Source organism: Mauremys mutica, chromosome 18, assembly GCF_020497125.1.
Source record: "Mauremys mutica isolate MM-2020 ecotype Southern chromosome 18, ASM2049712v1, whole genome shotgun sequence".
NCBI lineage: Eukaryota > Metazoa > Chordata > Testudines > Geoemydidae > Mauremys > Mauremys mutica.
In genome coordinates, this window is record NC_059089.1 from 4,665,687 (window position 1) to 4,683,490 (window position 17,804).

Below are 17,804 nucleotides of genomic sequence, written 5' to 3' on the forward strand. Positions count from 1 at the left end.
TTTGTGGAGTGGGGAGATTCTGTCTCAGAGACTAGGCAGCTAGGACTGGCTGGGTGAGGAGAGAAGGTAGATAAGAAGCCTGAGGAGAAGGGACTGGGAAGGTGAAAAGACTGAGACTGGCCCAAAGCAAGGGGAAGGGGAAATACAGGATTGGAACAGGTTGAAGAAGATGGGGAAGGAGGAATCAACCTTGGGGGAAATTGGCAGAAAGTTCATTTGAGCAGACTTCTCTTCAGAATCTGGAATGGGACCATGGATTCCTGAGTCTCCCCATTCCTCTGCTGTCGGAAAACGTCTGTACTCCCACTGGCAAAGTGCAAGTCTCATTCCCTTCTGGTGCAAAGAGGGTGACACATAGATTCATAGACTCTAGGACTGGAAGGGACCTCAAGAGGTCATTGAGTCCAGTCCCCTGCCCTCATGGCAGAACCCAATACTGTCTAGACCATCCCTAATAGACATTTATCTAACCTACTCTTAAATATCTCCAGAGATGGAGATTCCACAACCTCCCTAGGCAGTTTATTCCAATGTTTAATGATCCTGACAGTTAGGAACTTTTTCCCAATGTCCAACCTAAACCTCCCTTGCTGCAATTTAAGCCCATTGCTTCTTGTTCTATCCTTAGAGGCTAAGACGAACAAGTTTTCTCCCACCTCCTTATGACACCCTTTTAGATACCTGAAAACTGCTATCGTGTCCCCTCTCAGTCTTCTCTTTTCCAAACTAAACAAACCCAATTCTTTCAGCCTTCCTTCATAGGTCATGTTCTCTAGACCTTTAATCATTCTTGTTGCTCTTCTCTGGACCCTCTCCAATTTCTCCACATCTTTCTTGAAATGTGGTGCCCAGAACTGGACACAATACTCCAGCTGAGGCCTAACCAGTGCAGAGTAGAGCGGAAGAATGACTTCTCGTGTCTTGCTCACAACACACCTGTTAATGCATCCCAGAATCATGTTTGCTTTTTTTTGCAACAGCATCACACTTTTGACTCATATTTAGCTTGTGGTCCACTATAACCCCTAGATCCCTTTCTGCCGTACTCCTTCCTAGACAGTCTCTTCCCATTCTGTGTGTGTGAAACTGATTGTTCCTTCCTAAGTGGAGCACTTTGCATTTGTCTTTGTTAAACTTCATCCTGTTTACCAGAGACCATTTCTCCAATTTGTCCAGATCATTTTGAGTTTTGACCCTGTCCTCCAAAGCAGTTGCAATCCCTCCAAAGCAGTTGCAAACCAAAGCAGTTTGGTAAGAACATAAGAACATAAGAAAGGCCGTACCGGGTCAGACCAAAGGTCCATCTAGCCCAGTATCTGTCTACCGACAGTGGCCAATGCCAGGTGCCCCTGAGGGAGTGAACCTAACAGGCAATGATCAAGTGATCTCTCTCCTGCCATCCATCTCCATCCTCTGACGAACAGAGGCTAGGGACACCATTCTTACCCATCCTGGCTAATAGCCATTTATGGACTTAGCCACCATGAATTTATCCAGTCCCCTTTTAAACATTGTTATAGTCCTAGCCTTCACAACCTCCTCAGGTAAGGAGTTCCACAATCATCTGCAAACTTAATAAGCGTACTTTCTATGCCAATAGCTAAGTCATTGATGAAGATATTGAACAGAGCCGGTCCCAAAACAGACCCCTGCAGAACCCCACTCGTTATACCTTTCCAGCAGGATTGGGAACCATTAATAACTACTCTCTGAGTACGGTTATCCAGCCAGTTATGCACCCACCTTATAGTAGCCCCATCTAAATTGTATTTGCCTAGTTTATCAATAAGAATATCATGCGAGACCGTATCAAATGCCTTACTAAAGTCTAGATATACCACATCCACCGCTTCTCCCTTACCCACAAGACTCGTTATCCTATCAAAGAAAGCTATCAGATTGGTTTGACATGATTTGTTCTTTACAAATCCAGGCTGGCTATTCCCTATCACCTTACCACCTTCCAAGTGTTTGCAGATGATTTCCTTAATTACTTGCTCCATTATTTTCCCTGGCACAGAAGTTAAACTAACTGGTCTGTAGTTACCTGGGTTGTTTTTATTTCCCTTTTTATAGGTGGGCACTATATTTACCCTTTTCCAGTCTTCTGGAATCTCTCCTGTCTCCCATGATTTTCCAAAGATAATAGCTAGAGGCTCAGATACCTCCTCTGTTACCTCCTTGAGTGTTCTAGGATGCATTTCATCAGGCCCCGGTGACTTGCAGGTATCTAACTTTTCTAAGAGATTTTTAACTTTGTTCTTTTTTTATTTTCTCTTCTAAACCTACCCCCTTCCCATTAGCATTCACTCTGTTAGGCATTCCTTCAGACTTCTCGGTGAAGACCGAAACAAAGATGTCATTAAGCATCTCTGCCATTTCCAAGTTTCCTGTCACTGTTTCTCCCTCCTCACTGAGCAGTGGGCCTACCCTGTCTTTGGTCTTCCTCTTGCTTCTAATGTATTGATAAAAAGTCTTCTTGTTTCCCTTTATTCCCGTAGCTAGTTTGAGCTCATTTTGTGCCTTTGTCTTTCTAATCTTGCCCCTGCATTCCTGTGTTGTTTGCCTATATTCATCCTTTGTAATTTGTCCTAGTTTCCATTTTTTTATGACTCCTTTTTATTTTTTAGATCATGCAAGATCTCATGGTTAAGCCAAGCTGGTCTTTTGCCACATTTTCTATCTTTCCTACCCAGTGGAATAGCTTGCTTTTGGGCCCTTAATAGTATCCCTTTGAAAAACTGCCAACTCTCCTCAGTTGTTTTTCCCCTCAGTCTTGATTCCCATGGGACCTTACCTATCAGCTCTCTGAGCTTACCAAAATCTGCCTTCCTGAAATCCATTGTCTCTATTTTGCTGTACTCCCTTCTACCCTTCCTTAGAATTGCAAACTTTATGATTTCATGATCACTTACACCCAAGCTACCTTCCACTTTCAAATTCTCAACAAGTTCCTCCCTATTTGTTAAAATCAAATCTAGAACAGCTTCCCCCCAGTGGCTTTTTCAACCTTCTGAAATAAAAAGTTGTCTGCAATGCAGTCCAAGAATTTATTGGATAGTCTGTGCCCCGCTATGTTGTTTTCCCAACATATATCTGGATAGTTGAAGTCCCCCATCACCACCAGATCTTGGGCTTTGGATGATTTTGTTCGTTGTTTAAAAAAAGCCTCATCCACCTCTTCCACCTTGTTAGGTGGCCTGTAGTAGACCCCTAGCAAGACATCACCCTTGCTTTTTACCCCTTTTAGCCTAACCCAGAGACTCTCAACACTTCCGTCTCCTATGTCCATCTCCACCTCAGTCCAAGTGTGTACATTTTTAATATACAAGGCAACACCTCCTCCCTTTTTCCCTTGTCTATCCTTCCTGAGCAAGCTGTACCCATCCACACCAACATTCCAATCATGTGTATTATCCCACCAAGTTTTGGTGATGCCAACAATGTCATAGTTGTACTTATTTATTAGCACTTCCTTCTTATTACCCATACTTCTCACATTTGTATATAGGCATCTAAGATCCTGATTTGATCTTGCCTCCTAGTTTTGCCCTGACCCTCCTTTCTCTCTGCCATTATAGCCCATGCTCCCTCCTATTTCTGACCCATCTCCCAGGACTCCATGTTCTCCACTTACCTGTGGGCTTTGCTCACCTGTCCCCGTCGAACCTAGTTTAAAGCCCTCCTCACTAGGTTAGCCAGTCTGTGTCCGAATAGGGTCCTTCCCCTCCTCGAAAGGTGAACGCCATCTCTGCCTAGCAGTCCTTCCTGTAATAGCATCCCATGGTCGAGGAAGCCAAAGCCCTCCTGGCGACACCATCTTTGCAGCCAGGCATTCATCTCTACGGTGCACCTGTCTCTGCCCGAGCCCCTACCATTGACAGGAAGGATGTCCCGAGCCCCTACCATTGACAGGAAGGATGTCCCGGGCCCCTAACATTGACAGGAAAGATGGGTATCAAGATGCCATATGATGGAATATCATTTTTGTTTCCTTTTTTAAAAATGTAGGAAATTACAAAACACCTTTACAGAAAATTACTGCTGTAAAATCAAATACTCAAAAGTTAGGAAATGCCAGAACTAAAGTTGCCTATGCAACTTTATTTTGCCCCCTTTCTTCCCCCCCGCCCCCTCCGGGTGTATGCATTACAATAGTTTTCTTTACATAACGTCAAATTTTTTCCACAGGCTCCTGTCTCATTTTGTGCACATACTAGATCATCTCGGGGGATGAAGCAAGGGTATGTAGTGAAGGAAGCTACTGTTTATAAGACCCTTCCCTTGTTTGTTGTGGAAGTTGGAAGGTGTGCAGGGAATGAGGCAGGGGACTTCAGGAAGACTGTCCCTATGGGTGCTCCACTGTAGCTGAACCCCCTGCACCTGGGATAGGAGATCTTCCTCAGCAGTGCCTGTCAGACCACACGTACACCTTGTGCTGGAAGTGGGATGTATATATAGTGCTGTGCAGTCTGGCTGTCTCCCAATTCCTTCTCTGCCACAGAATCTGTGTTGGCTCTGAAGCAGAACTCCAGGTGTTGTACCAGCATTAAAGTAGACTTTAGGTTCATGCGGAGGCCTAGATTCATAAACAGGTCCATTGTCACCCAGATGGCCTGGAGAACGTCTGTTTCAGATGGGGTCTTGAGGAGATGGGGGGAGGGATAGCTCAGTGGTTTGAGCACTGGCCTGCTAAACCCAGGGTTGTGAGCTCAATCCTTGAGGGGGGCCATTTAGGGATATAGGCCAAAAATCTGTCTGGGGATTGGTCCTGCTTTGAGCAGGCAGTTGGACTAGATGACCTCTTGAGGTCCTTTCCAACCCTGACATTCTGTGATCTCTGTGATCTGTGAGACAGTTGTCTAAGTATGGAAAGATGATGATGCCTTGTTTCCTTAGGCAGGCAACAACTACTGCAAGAACTTTGGAGAATACCCAAGGAGTTACAGTCTGAAAGGCAGTACCTTGTACTGATAGTGGTCGGCACCTATGGCGAATCGGAGAAATCGCCTGTGGGCAGGGTGTACTGTGATATGTAAGTATGCATCTTGGAGGTTGAGGGCCGAGAACCAGTCCCCTTGTTCCAGTGCTGGAATAATAGTGGAGAGGGCAACCATCTTGAAGTGTTGCAGTTTGACAAACTTGTTTAGATTTTGAAGGTCCAGGAGGGGTTGCCAGCTGCTGGATTTCTTCTGAATCAGAAAATGGGAGTAAAAACTATCCCCTGTGTTTGAAAGGGACTGGTTCTATGGCACCCAGTTGCAGAAGATAGATAGATAGATAGGAAGGGGATGGAGTATCCTTCCCTGACTATCTCTAGAACCCACTTGTCTGAGGTGATTAGTCTCTCTGATGGAAAAAGTGGAGCTACTCAGTTGCCAAACTGGTGGGATATCGAAGATGATTGGAATGGCTGGAAGAGGGAGAGGCTTCTTGGGGCCTTGACCACACCTTCAAAATTGTTGCTTAGCTGCGGGTGTGTGAGAGGTAGCCCCTTGAGGAGTGGGCTATGTGTTTGGCAGGAGACCTTTGTCTTAGGATGGATGCCATAATGCCATTGAGTGTACTGCAGTGGTCCGGATTGCAGGGGAGATAAGACTTCCTTAGGCATCTCTTTAGCACTGGTGTGTAAATGCCAAGAGAGTGGGGAGTAACTTGGAAGTCTTTAAGAGAGTGCAGGGAATTGTTTGCATGCTCCATGAATAGTCTGAGGCCCTCAAAGGGTAAGTTTTCAACTGAGGTTTGTACCTCCTTAGGAAAGCCTGAGAGGTGCAGCCATGGAGTTGCGATGGAGCGGGAAGCTGTATCTGCAGAGTCTAACAAGGCTTGTAGGGCTGTTTGGGCCAAGAGGTATTCCCCAGATATTAGCATCTGAAATGGTTCTTTCTTGGCCTCTGGAAGGTCATGGCAGAGATACTCTAACTTGGAGTAGTTAAGGTAGTTATACTTAGTCATAAGAGCCTCGTAATTTAATATTTGAGATTGGAGCGTGGCTGATTTAATAAGCTTTGTGTCTGAATAAATTTAAGCATTTCCAGTTTCTGTCTTGATGGTTAGAATGTGATTGGTATTGTCGGCCTTTCTCTTGACTACCAGAGAATTTGTGGTGGGATGCGAGAACAGAAATTCCTCATCCTTTGCTGGAACATATTTCTTGTTGGTGGGTGTGCAGTCGAAGGGATGGATGCTGGGGTCTGCCAGAGCACTGTTGTGGGATCACGGAGAGCTTCATTGATAGGTAGTGAAATTTTGGAAGAGGATGTGTGCTGGATATCAAGCAGCTTATGCTACTGATCTTTCCCTTCCTCCAAAGGAATCTGTGGGCGTCTGCAATCCTGCAGAATAACTCCTGAAGGTGCCTGAAGTCATCAGCAGTCATAGGAGGTGGGGAAGAAGTGCAGAAATATAGTGTTGGTGGAGCTTCCTCCTCCTGTTCTTCTTCCTCAGCCAGTACCAGCGGAGATTCGGTCTCTGGTGGGCGACAGACCGATGGAGAAGGGAGAGGTGTAGGGCTCTGGCTTTGTTCCATGGGAGGCTTCCCGAATTGTGCCCTATGTATGGCCCAAGGATCCCAATATGGTCTGTGTAGAAGGAGTGGAATGTGTGGTTGCATCCATGGTGGTCCATACTGTGATGCCCCTCCACCCCTCCACACCCCCCCCCCCCAGTGTCCTGCACTCACACAAACTTTTACACAGGCAAGGACACACCCAACTGCAGTTACATGAATGCTGCTTCTTAGCTACTCATGAATTAACAATAGAGAAATTCCAGCCAGCTCACCCCCAGCCCGAGCCCCACAGCCTAGGACACCAAAGTTGTACTGTCTTGCCCTGGTCAAAAGCCTGACCAGTATAAGTGTATTACCCAGTCCGCCCCTCCTTCAAAGTGGAAAGGACTATGCACCAGTTTTTGTTCCTGAGCAGATTTCCCAAGCACTTCTGGCAAAACACTGTTTTAGGTTAAAAAAAACAAAACAAAAAAACCCACAAAACGAATGTATTAACTACAGAAAGATAGATTTTAAGTGAGTATAAGAAGTGAGAGTACAGGTCACAGCAGATTACCTAAGAAACAAACAAAAATGCAATCTAAGCTTTATAAACTAGACAGGATTTGAATCAAGCAGTGTTAGATAGTACAAACAGTCCACCAAGCTTCTGTAGACCAGGCAGGCTTTCTTTTTTTCCTGTCTGGGACCTCCTTCTCCAGTTCAGTCTTTGTTCCTAAGGTGTTTCCAGGTGTCGTGTTGTTTGGGGAGTGAGGCCAAGTGATGATGTCACTTCCCCCTTTTATATATTCTTCCAGCTTGCTAGAAAGATCTTTTGCTGTGACCTGGGTCAAACAATCTCCATTGGGTACGTGCTGTCCTGAGAGGTTTCCATCGTACACAGTTCCTGGGGTAATCCTTGAGTGTTTGTATTCTCCTCAATGGTCCATCAATGTAGTTTGGTCTTATTGTTATACCGCAAAAGGCTGCTTGTGGGTATTACCAACCGCACAACATGTTTCAGTGGCACATACATCGCAAAACTTCATATACAATGATAGCACATACAACTTAACAGGATATTAATGTTCAACAGATTTAAGACTTTTAAAATATCTCACTAGGCATGCTTTGTACAAAACATAATTAGATCACCATGGTGAATATGGGGTGCAGTGTGTCACTTTGGGGCACAGAGTGCTACACATACAAGGATTGTGCTCCAAATGTGGATTGTAAATAGTGAGGATGTGTAGATAGTTGTTGGAGCATCCTGAATAAGAGGGTACGATGGAGTCGTCATCGTCCTCTTCTTCCTCCTTGTCACTAGAGAGGGGCCGTCCTTGGAGGAGAAAAGGAAGGGTGCCATGAGAAGTCGGAGGAAGTCATGTCTGAGGACAGGTGATCAGGGTGTCAGATACCCTAAAGACCTGCTTGTATCTGAATTCCTGTGGAGATGTGTTCCTGTGGAGATGTGTTCCCCTGAGCAGCCAGCAGGTGGAGCTAGAGATGTGCCCAATGCTAACAAATTTGACGGCGCGGAGGACTTGCTCGACTTCATCGGTGCTGAAAAGGACACCAGTGACAGTGGTTTTGTGGGTGTTGTAGCTCCTGCAGCTGGTCTGTCTCTGTCTCTAAAGCCGAGAGTTGGTACCGAGGGCTGTAGGTCTGACCAGTTAGGGTCTTTAGATCATTGTTTTGTGTTGGTGCTGGAGGTACTCGAGTGGGTCGTGGAGCCATGTCCCCTGTAAGAGGATGTTGAGGTGACTGACTTTGCAGGGGATGGAGTCCTGGCTGGCTGTGCCTCAGTGTAAGGAGGAAGCTTGTTTTTTTTCATCAGAATGAGAAAGAGATGGCTTTCTCTTAGCGAGAGGCAGAGAATGAGGATTGGCGGACGACCTTGCAGATTGTGAAGGCTGCACGGGAGAAGAGTCCAGGCCCAGGTCTTGATGCTGGAGGCAGTGATTTCTCCATGAGGATAAGTTTTAACCAAATGTCCCGGTCTTTTCTGGCCCCTGGCAGTCAAGTCATGGCAGTGGGAACACTTTTATGGTATGTGTCCCTCTTCCAGACAGCGAATACACTGAGAAAAACATCCAATCTTGATTTTAAAATTGTCAGTGATGGAGAATCCACCATAACGCTTGGTGAATTGTTCCAATGGTTAATAACCCTCACAGTTAAAATGTATGCCTTTTTTCCAGTCTGAATATGTTTAGTTTCAACTGCCAGGCAGTGAATCCTGTTATAACTTTCTCTGCTACAATTATCACGTGAGACCATAAAAGCTGATTTGCAGAAGTGCTGAGTGCTTTTGACTGCAACTGAAGTCAATGGGAGCTGTGCTTGAATATAGACTTGGTTCCATATCTGTAAAATGGGAATAATGCCATTCATTTGCCTCACGGGTTTTGTGAAGATTGATTAAATGGTTGTGAAGCATTGGAATACTATAGTGATGAACACTATACAACAGCCCATGAGAAAATACTTCTGTCATCAGAGCAGGGTTTGAATTGCACACATTATCTAAAGCCACACATTGAGCAGTGAGGAGGAAACAAAATATTGAATAGCTGCTCATTAATTGAACACTATCCATCTTTTAGCAACCGTAATTCTAGCATTTCCTAAATTTAGGAAGTGCTTGACTTTGTGACTTTATTAATGAAGATTAATGCCCACATAACAGGTCAAAGTTAGCTGCCTATCATAGAATGATAGAATATTAGGGTTGGAAGAGACCTCAGGAGGTCATCTAGTCCAGCCCCCTGCTCAAAGCAGGACCAATCCCCAACTAAATCATCCCAGCCAGGGCTTTGTCAAGCCTGACCTTAAAAACCTCTAAGGAAGGAGATTCCACCACCTCCCTAGGTAACCCATTCCAGTGTTTCACCACTCTCTGAGTGAAAAAGTGTTTCCTAATATCCAACCTAAACCTCCCCCACTGCAACTTGAGACCATTGCTCCTTGTTCTGTCATCTGCTACCACTGAGAACAGTCTAGATCAGGGGTGAGCAAACTTTTTAGCCCGAGGGCCACATCTGGGCATGGAAATGTCATAGCGGGCCATGAATGAATTGAGGGATGGAGTGCGGGAAGGGGTGAGGGCTCCGGATGGGGGTTTGGGCTCTGTGGTGGGTCCAGAAATGAGGAGTTCATTTTGCAGGAAGGGGCTCCGAGCTGGGGCATGGGGTTGGGGGGGTGAGGGCTCTGGCTGGGAGTGCAGGCTCTGGGTTGAGTCTGGGGATGAGACTTGGGAGTGCAGGAGGGTGCTCTGGGCTGGGACCAAGGGGTTCAGATGGCAGAAGGGGGATCAGGGCTGGGGCAGGGGGTTGGGGCATGGGACGGGGTCAGGGGTGCAGGCTCCAGGTGGTGCTTACCTCAAGCAACTTCCAGAAACAGTGGTATGTCCCCCCTCCAGCTCCTACACCAGGGGTGGGCAAACTTTTTGGGGCGAGGGCCACATCTGGGTGAGGAAATTGTATGCAGGGCCGGGGCAGGGCGGGTGGAGTGCGGGATGTGGAGGAAGGGGCTCAGGACAAGGGATTGGGGCAGAGAAGGGGTGCAGAGTGTAAGAGGGGGCTCAGGGAAGGGGGTTGGGGTACAGGAGGGGTACGGAGTGCAGGATGGGGCTCAGGGCAGGGAGTTGGGGTGCACGGGGTGCAGGGTGCAGCAGGGAGCTCAGGGCAGGTGGTTGGAATGCACAGGAGTGCAGAAAGGGGCTCAGGGCAGGGAGTTGGGTGCAGGAGGGGTGCGAGGTACAGGCAGAGGGCTTAGGGCAGGAAGTTGGGGGGCGGGGGGCAGGAGGGGTTTGAGCTCCAGCCCGGTGCCGCTTACCTAAAGTGGCTCCGGGGTGGCAGTGGCGCACACCAGGGCCAGGGCAGGCTCCCTGCACGCCTGCCCTGTCCCCACGCCACTCCAGGAAGTGCTGCGGCCCCTGAGTGGGGGGGGGGGCAGAGGGCTCTGCGTGCGCACATGGAGCCCTTTGCCTCCCGGCCCGGGGGCTGCTTCTGAGAGCAGCGCCAGGCCCGCAGCACCACCAGGGGTAATCCCGCGGGCCGGATCCAAAGCCCTGAAGGGCCGGATCCGGCCCGCGGGCCATAGTTTGCCCATCCCTGGTCTAGATCCATCCTCTTTGGAACCCCCTTTCAGGTAGTTGAAAGCAGCTATCAAATCCCCCCTCATTCTTCTCTTCTGCAGACTAAACAATCCCAGTTCCCTCAACCTCTCCTCATAAGTCGTGCTCAGCCCCCTAATAATTTTTGTTGCCCTCCGCTGGACTCTTTCCAATTTTTCCACATCCTTCTTGTAGTGTGGGGCCCAAAACTGGACACAGTACTCCAGATGAGGCCTCACCAATGTCGAGTAGAGAGGAATGATCACATCCCTCGATCTGCTGGCAATGCCCCTACTTATAGAGCCCAAAAAGCAGTTAGCCTTCTTGGCAACAAGGGCACACTGTTGACTCATATCTAGGTTCTCGTCCACTGTAACCCCTAGGTCCTTTGCTGCAGAACTGCTTCGTAGCCATTTGGTCCCTAGTCTGTAACAGTGAATGGGATTCTTCCGTCCTAAGTGCAGGACTCTGCACTTGTCCTTGTTGAACCTCATCAGGTTTCTTTTGGCCCAGTCCTCTAATTTATCTAGGTTCCTCTGTATCCTATCCCTACCCTCCAGCGTATCTACCACTCCTCCAAGTTTAGTGTCATCTGCAAACTTGCTGAGAGTGCAGGTCATGCCATCCTCCAGATCATTAATGAAGATATTGAACAAAACCGGCCCCAGGACCGACCCTTGGGGCACTCCACTTGAAACCGGCTGCCAACTAGACATGGAGCCGTTGATCACTATCCGTTGATCCCGATGATCTAGCAAGCTTTCTATCCACCTTATAGTCCATTCATCCAGCCCATACTTCTTTAACTTGCTGGCAAGAATACTGTGGGAGACCGTATCAAAAGCTTTGCTAAAGTCAAGGAATAACACATCCACTGCTTTCCCCACAGACCCAGTTATCTCCTCATAGAAGGCAATTAGGTTAGTCAGGCATGACTTGCCCTGGGTGAATCCATGCTGACTGTTCCTGATCACTTTCCTCTCCTCTAGGTGCTTCAGAATTGATTCCTTGAGGACCTGCTCCATGATTTTTCCAGGGACTGAGGTGAGGCTAACTGGCCTGTAGTTCCCCGGATCCTCCTCCTTCCCTTTTTTAAAGATGGGCACTATAGTAGCCTTTTTCCAGTCATCCGGGACCTCCCCAGATCGCCATGGCTCTGCAATCACATCTGCCAACTCCTTTAGCACCCTTGGATGCAGCGCATCCAGCCCTATGGACTTGTGCTCGTCCAGTTTTTCTATATAGTCACGAACCACTTCTTTCTCCACAGAGGGCTGGTCACCTTCTCCCCATACTGTGCTGCCCAGTGCAGCAGTCTGGGAGCTGACCTTGTTTGTGAAGACAGAGGCAAAAAAAGCATTGAGTACATTAGCTTTTTCCACATCCTCTGTCACTAGGTTGCCTCCCTCGTTCAGTAAGGGGCCCACACTTCCCTTGACTTTCTTCTTGTTGTTAACATACCTGAAGAAACCCTTCTTGTTACTCTTGACATCTCTTGCTAGCTGCAACTCCAAGTGTGATTTGGCCTTCCTGATTTCACTCCTGCATGCCTGAACAATATTTTTATACTCCTCCCTGGTCATTTGTCCAATCTTCCACTTCTTGTAAGCTTCTTTTTTGTGTTTAAGATCAGCAAGGATTTCACTGTTAAGCCAAGCTGGTCGCCTGCCATATTTACTATTCTTCCTACACATTGGGATGTTTTTTTCCTGCAACCTCAATAAGGATTCCTTAAAATACAGCCAGCTCTCCTGGACTCCTTTCCCCCTCATGTTATTTTCCCAGGGGATCCTGCCTGACATATCCCTGAGGGAGTCAAAGTCTGCTTTTCTGAAGTCCAGGGTCCGTATTCTACTGCTCTCCTTTCTTCCTTGTGTCAAGATCCTGAACTCAACCATCTCATGGTCACTGCCTCCCAGGTTCCCATCCACTTTTGCTTCCCTTACTAACTCTTCTCTGTTTGTGAGCAGCAGGTCAAGAAGAGCTCTGCCCCTAGTTGGTTCCTCCAGCACTTGCACCAGGAAATTGTCCCCTACACTTTCCAAAAACTTCCTGGATTGTCTGTGCACTGCTGTATTGCTCTCCCAACAGATATTGGGATGACTGAAGTCCCGCATGAGAACCAGGGTCTGTGATCTAGTAACTTAAGTTAGGTGCCTGAAGAAAGCCTCGTCCACCTCATGCCCCTGGTCCGGTGGTCTGTAGCAGATTTCCACCACGACATCACCCTTGTTGCTCACACTTCTAAACTTAATCCAGAGACTCTCAGGTTTTTCTGCAGTTTCATACCGGAGCTCTGAGCAGTCATACTGCTCTCTTACATACAATGCAACTCCCCCACCTTTTCTGCCCTGCCTGTCCTTCCTGAACAGTTTATATCCATCCATGACAGTACTCCAGTCATGTGAGTCTTGCATCCGACGAAGTGGGCATTCACCCACGAAAGCTCATGCTCCAAAATGTCTGTTAGTCTACAAGGTGCCACAGGATTCTTTACTGCTTTTACAGATCCAGACTAACACGGCTACCCTCTGATACTTGACACCAGTCATGTAAGTTATCCCACCAAGTCTCTGTTATTCCAATCACATCATAGTTCCTTGACTGTGCCAGGACTTCCATTTCTCCCTGCTTGTTTCCCATGCTTCTTGCTTTTGTGTATAGGCACTTAAGATAACTCGCTGATTGTCCTGCTTTCTCAGTATGAGGCAGGAGTCCTCCCCTCTTGCACTTTCCTGCTCGTGCTTCCTCCCGGTATCCTATTTCCCCACTTACCTCAGGGGTTTGGTTTCCTTCCTCTGGTGAACCTAGTTTAAAGCCCTCCTCACTAGGTTAGCCAGCCTGCTTGCGAAGATGCTTTTCCCTCTCTTCGTTAGGTGGAGCCCGTCTCTGCCTAGCAATCCTCCTTCTTGGAACACCATCTCATGGTCGAAGAATCCAAAGCCTTCTCTCCGACACCACCTGCGTAGCCATTCGTTGACTTCCACAATTCGACGTTCCCTGCACAGGGAGGATGGACGATAACACCACTTGTGCCTTGTTCCCAGAGCCACGTAGTCTGCAGTGATCCGCTTAAGATCATTCTTGGCAGTATCGTTGGTGCCCACGTGGAGAAGCAGGAAGGGGTAGCGATCTGAGGGCTTGATGAGTCTCGGCAGTCTCTCCGTCACATCGTGAATCCTAGCCCCTAGCAAGCAGCAGACCTTGGTTTTCTTGGTCGGGGCGGCAGATAGATGACTCAGTCCCCCTGAGGAGGGAGTCCCCAACCACCACCACCATCCTCCTTCTCTTGGGAGTGGTGGTCGTGGAACCCCCATCCCTAGGACAGTGCATCTTGTGCCTTCCAATCAGTGGAGTCTCCTTCTGCTCCCTTCTCTCAGATGTACCATCTAGTCCACTCTCCGCATTAGTACCTGTGGAAAGAACATGAAAACGGTTGCTCATCTGTATCTCCATTGCTGGTACATGGACGCTCCTCTTTCTTCTTCTGGAGGTCACATGCTGCCAAATTTCTTCACCGTCCCCCTCTCCCCTCTGCACAGCCTGTTCCGATTCTTCAGTACGTTGTGCCCGTAGAAGCATATCCTGACGTCTGTCCAGGAAATCTTCATTTTCTCTTATGCAATGCAGGGTCGCTACTTGTTTCTCCAGACCTCAAACCTTCTCTTCCAATATGGAGACCAGCTTGCACTCTGTACAGACAAAGTCGCTTCTGTCCTGTGGAAGAAAGACAAACATGGCACAACCTGTGCAGGTTACAACAGCTGAATGCTCACCTTCCATAATTTCTTCCTTCTAAGAGCTTCCTCCGCTGTTGCAGCAACTCACAGAAGCCCGCGAGTTGAACGCCTCAGGCCCACTCAAGGCCCACCTGGAACAAAGCACTCTCAAGTCACACTGTTCAAACAATCAAGCAAGCAAGCACACGATCCAACTGACAAACTGTTCTCTGCAACAGACACTCAGATACTCCCCTTATCTGGGAATTCAACCCCGCTAAGCCCATCGGGATACTAATGCCAAACTGCTAACTCCCCCAATACTAGGCTGAGATCCTGATGATGTAGTGAGGCGATGTGGCCTCCCTCCAACCCAGACCGGGAGGGACGACCACCACCACCCGACTACAAGGCCAAATAACCAAAGTGCGATCAAGCAACTGACCATACAATTTATAGTCAATTCTGCATCCAGAATGCTCTCCTCCTCACTCCCTTCCCACCTGTTAGAGCAGTAGTATCTGGGCTGTCTAAATCTCTGTTCTCCTCTCCTGTGCTGGATGAAAGGTGAGGATTTTGATGAAACGGGGAATATAGCTCTCAACTTCAAACTTGCCAGTGTGTGAGAACAGCAATCAGAATGTGTGACAAATGATGAATTGTGGAAATTTTTGTTCTGTGTTGCATCATAATTTAGAGTCCAGTGGTTTTTAATTATAAAAACCTGTTTTGAAGGATATTGTGACAGGGTGGACTAGGTCCCGAGGCCCCCTGCTGGAGGCCTTCTGGCCCTGCCTCACCTCACCCCAGAAAAGTGCAGAGGAGCATTCCTTCAGACAGCATTGAGTGGCTGCAGAGAAGCAGCCAATCAGGGGCCAGAAGGGCCAAATAAAAGGAAGCAGCAGAGGCAGAACAGTCAGTTGCTGCCTGGATCCTGAAGAGGGAGGCCTAGGTGCCTGGCAGGCCAGAAGAAAGAACAGCAGGACTGTGGACAGCTCACTGCAGGTAGGACTGAGCCCAGAGAAGGCTGCCAAATACCGGATGCCTGGCTGGCTGGAAGAGCAGCAGTGCAGACAGGCTGAACCCAGGGGACTGAGCCTAGAACCTAACCAGACTGCGCAAGTGTACTGTGATGGGCCATGCTGGTCTGGCTGAAGATTGAGCCCAGGGAGGGCTGCCGAAAGGACACCAACTGAGGGTATCACTATGGGCCCCTGTTGGGCTGTTAAAGCAATGTCTCTAGGAAGGAAGCCTTAGTGCTACGGCCCCATGCCAGTGCCATGAGAAAGAACTAGAGACTGTATACCCGGGAAGGAGGGACGGTGTTTTACTCGGCTAGAGGGCTGAGTCACTGAAGACCCATTGAAAGAAAAATTGGGCATGGTGGGCACTCGAGAGGCAGGGGCCACCCCGTTGTAAGAACTGAAAGCAGGCTCACACCTGACCAGAAAGGTGAGTGCCACGCGGTTCAGAACAGCATGATTGCAGGCACGTGTTGGGTAGAGAGGGGGCGCGCATAAGAGGCAGGTGCCGACGTCATTACAGATATTTTCTCATTTGTGTAAATTAAGTAAACCATTTTTTTAAAAGAGAAAATTGGAAAAGCTAATTGCCAACACACATCACCAGCAGTCTGGACCTTTGGAGTATAACTAGAGCCCTACCAAATTCACAGCTATGAAAAATGCATCATGGACCATGAAATCTGGTCTCCCCCCATGAAATCTGGTCTTTTGTGAGCTTTTACTCTATACTATACAGATTTCACAGGGGAAACCAGCATTTCTCAAATTGGGCATCCTGATCCAAAAAGGAGTTGCCGAGGGGTCACAAGGTTATTTTAGGGGGGTTGTGGTATTGCCACCCTTCTGCACTGCCTTCAAAGCTTGACAGCCGGAGAGTAGGGGCTGTTCACTGGGCACCCAGATTTGAAGGCAGTGCCCTGCCAGCAGCAGCACAGAAGTAATGGTGGCAATACCATACCATGCCATCCTTACTTCTGTGCTGGTGCTGGCAGTGGCTCTGCCTTCAGAGCTGGGCTCCTGGCCAGCAGTGGCCACTTTCCAGTAGCCTGCACTGCTCTGAAGGCAGTACCACTGCCAGCAGCAGTGCAGAAATAAGGGTAGCAGTAACCCCCCCCCCAAAGGGCACAACTCCTTTTTGGATGAGAACCCCTACAATTACAACACTGTGAAATTTCAGATTTAAATAGCTGAAATAATGAAATTTATTATTTTTAAAATCCTATTACCGTGAAATGGACCAAATTGGACTGTGAATTTGGTAGGGCCCTCGGTATGACTGCACTGTAATATATGACCTGTGGTTGGCCTGGGTCAGCTGACTCCAGCTTGCAGGGCTCAGGCTGTGGGACTATAAAATTGCAGTGTAGACGTTTGGGCTAAGGTTGGAGCCTACGCTCTGAGACCCCACAAAGGGAGAGGATCCAACAGCCTGGGCTCTAGCTCAAGCCTGAACATCTACACTGCAATTTTATAGCCTTGCAGCCTAAGTCAGGTGATCTGGAACAGCTGCAGTTGTATCACAGGTCTACTATTGCAGCATAGAGGTACCCTTTGAATCCCAGCAGACCACCACCACCACCACCAGAGCTACAACAGTAATTGCTAACTTCTGTGCAGACAAGGCACTAGATGAGGTCTTGACACACTTTATCAGTGGGTGTCACAGTGGGGTATAGTTGTCTGCTGAACATGAAAAATTGCAGATAAGGAATCCAGGGTCAAATCCCTGGCTCTAGGACAGAAGATTGATCTAGTGGTTGGAGACAGACTAACCAAAGCATATATGCCACATTTAATCTGAAAGGCAAGTTGGTCAGTGGGTAAAATTTAGGTCTGCCATTAGAGACCTGGATTCTATTCCTAGCTCTTCCTCTAGTGGTTTTGTGCAACCTCTGTTAACCTATATGTAAAATAGGGCTAATATTTGACTGTCTTCTAGGTTTGGAGTATTAGGCCTTTCTCAATAAGGGTTGTGTAATGCATGGGAAATATAAGCACCAGAGGTGAGATTTGAATTCATGGTCTTCTGGCTCCATGCACTTTCTTGTAAGCTACGGGGTCTATGCATGCTTTTTTGGTGCAGAGTACTGCTGTCCCATTTAATTAGAAATGCAGACCATCCTGCAAAATCCAGTACACTTGAAAGCTCTGACTGGGACAAAACCCTCAGACCAACTTATTCCATGCCTGTCAAGTGTCCCTCATTTTGTCCCAAAGTTCCTTACATTTGGTATCTTCTCACTTTTTGTTTCTATGTGAATAATTTTCATCAGTAAGAGTCTTGAAGCTGAGATTAGCGTCATTGACACTAAGGGAAAGAATTCTACTGCATTTTAAGTCTGCATGAATAATTTATTTGTCTTGCATATTTAGGTCTTTGTCATATCTTGCATCCCACATTTGGCTGTGGCAGATTGACAGGTATGACTCTGTAAATTGGGACAACTTGT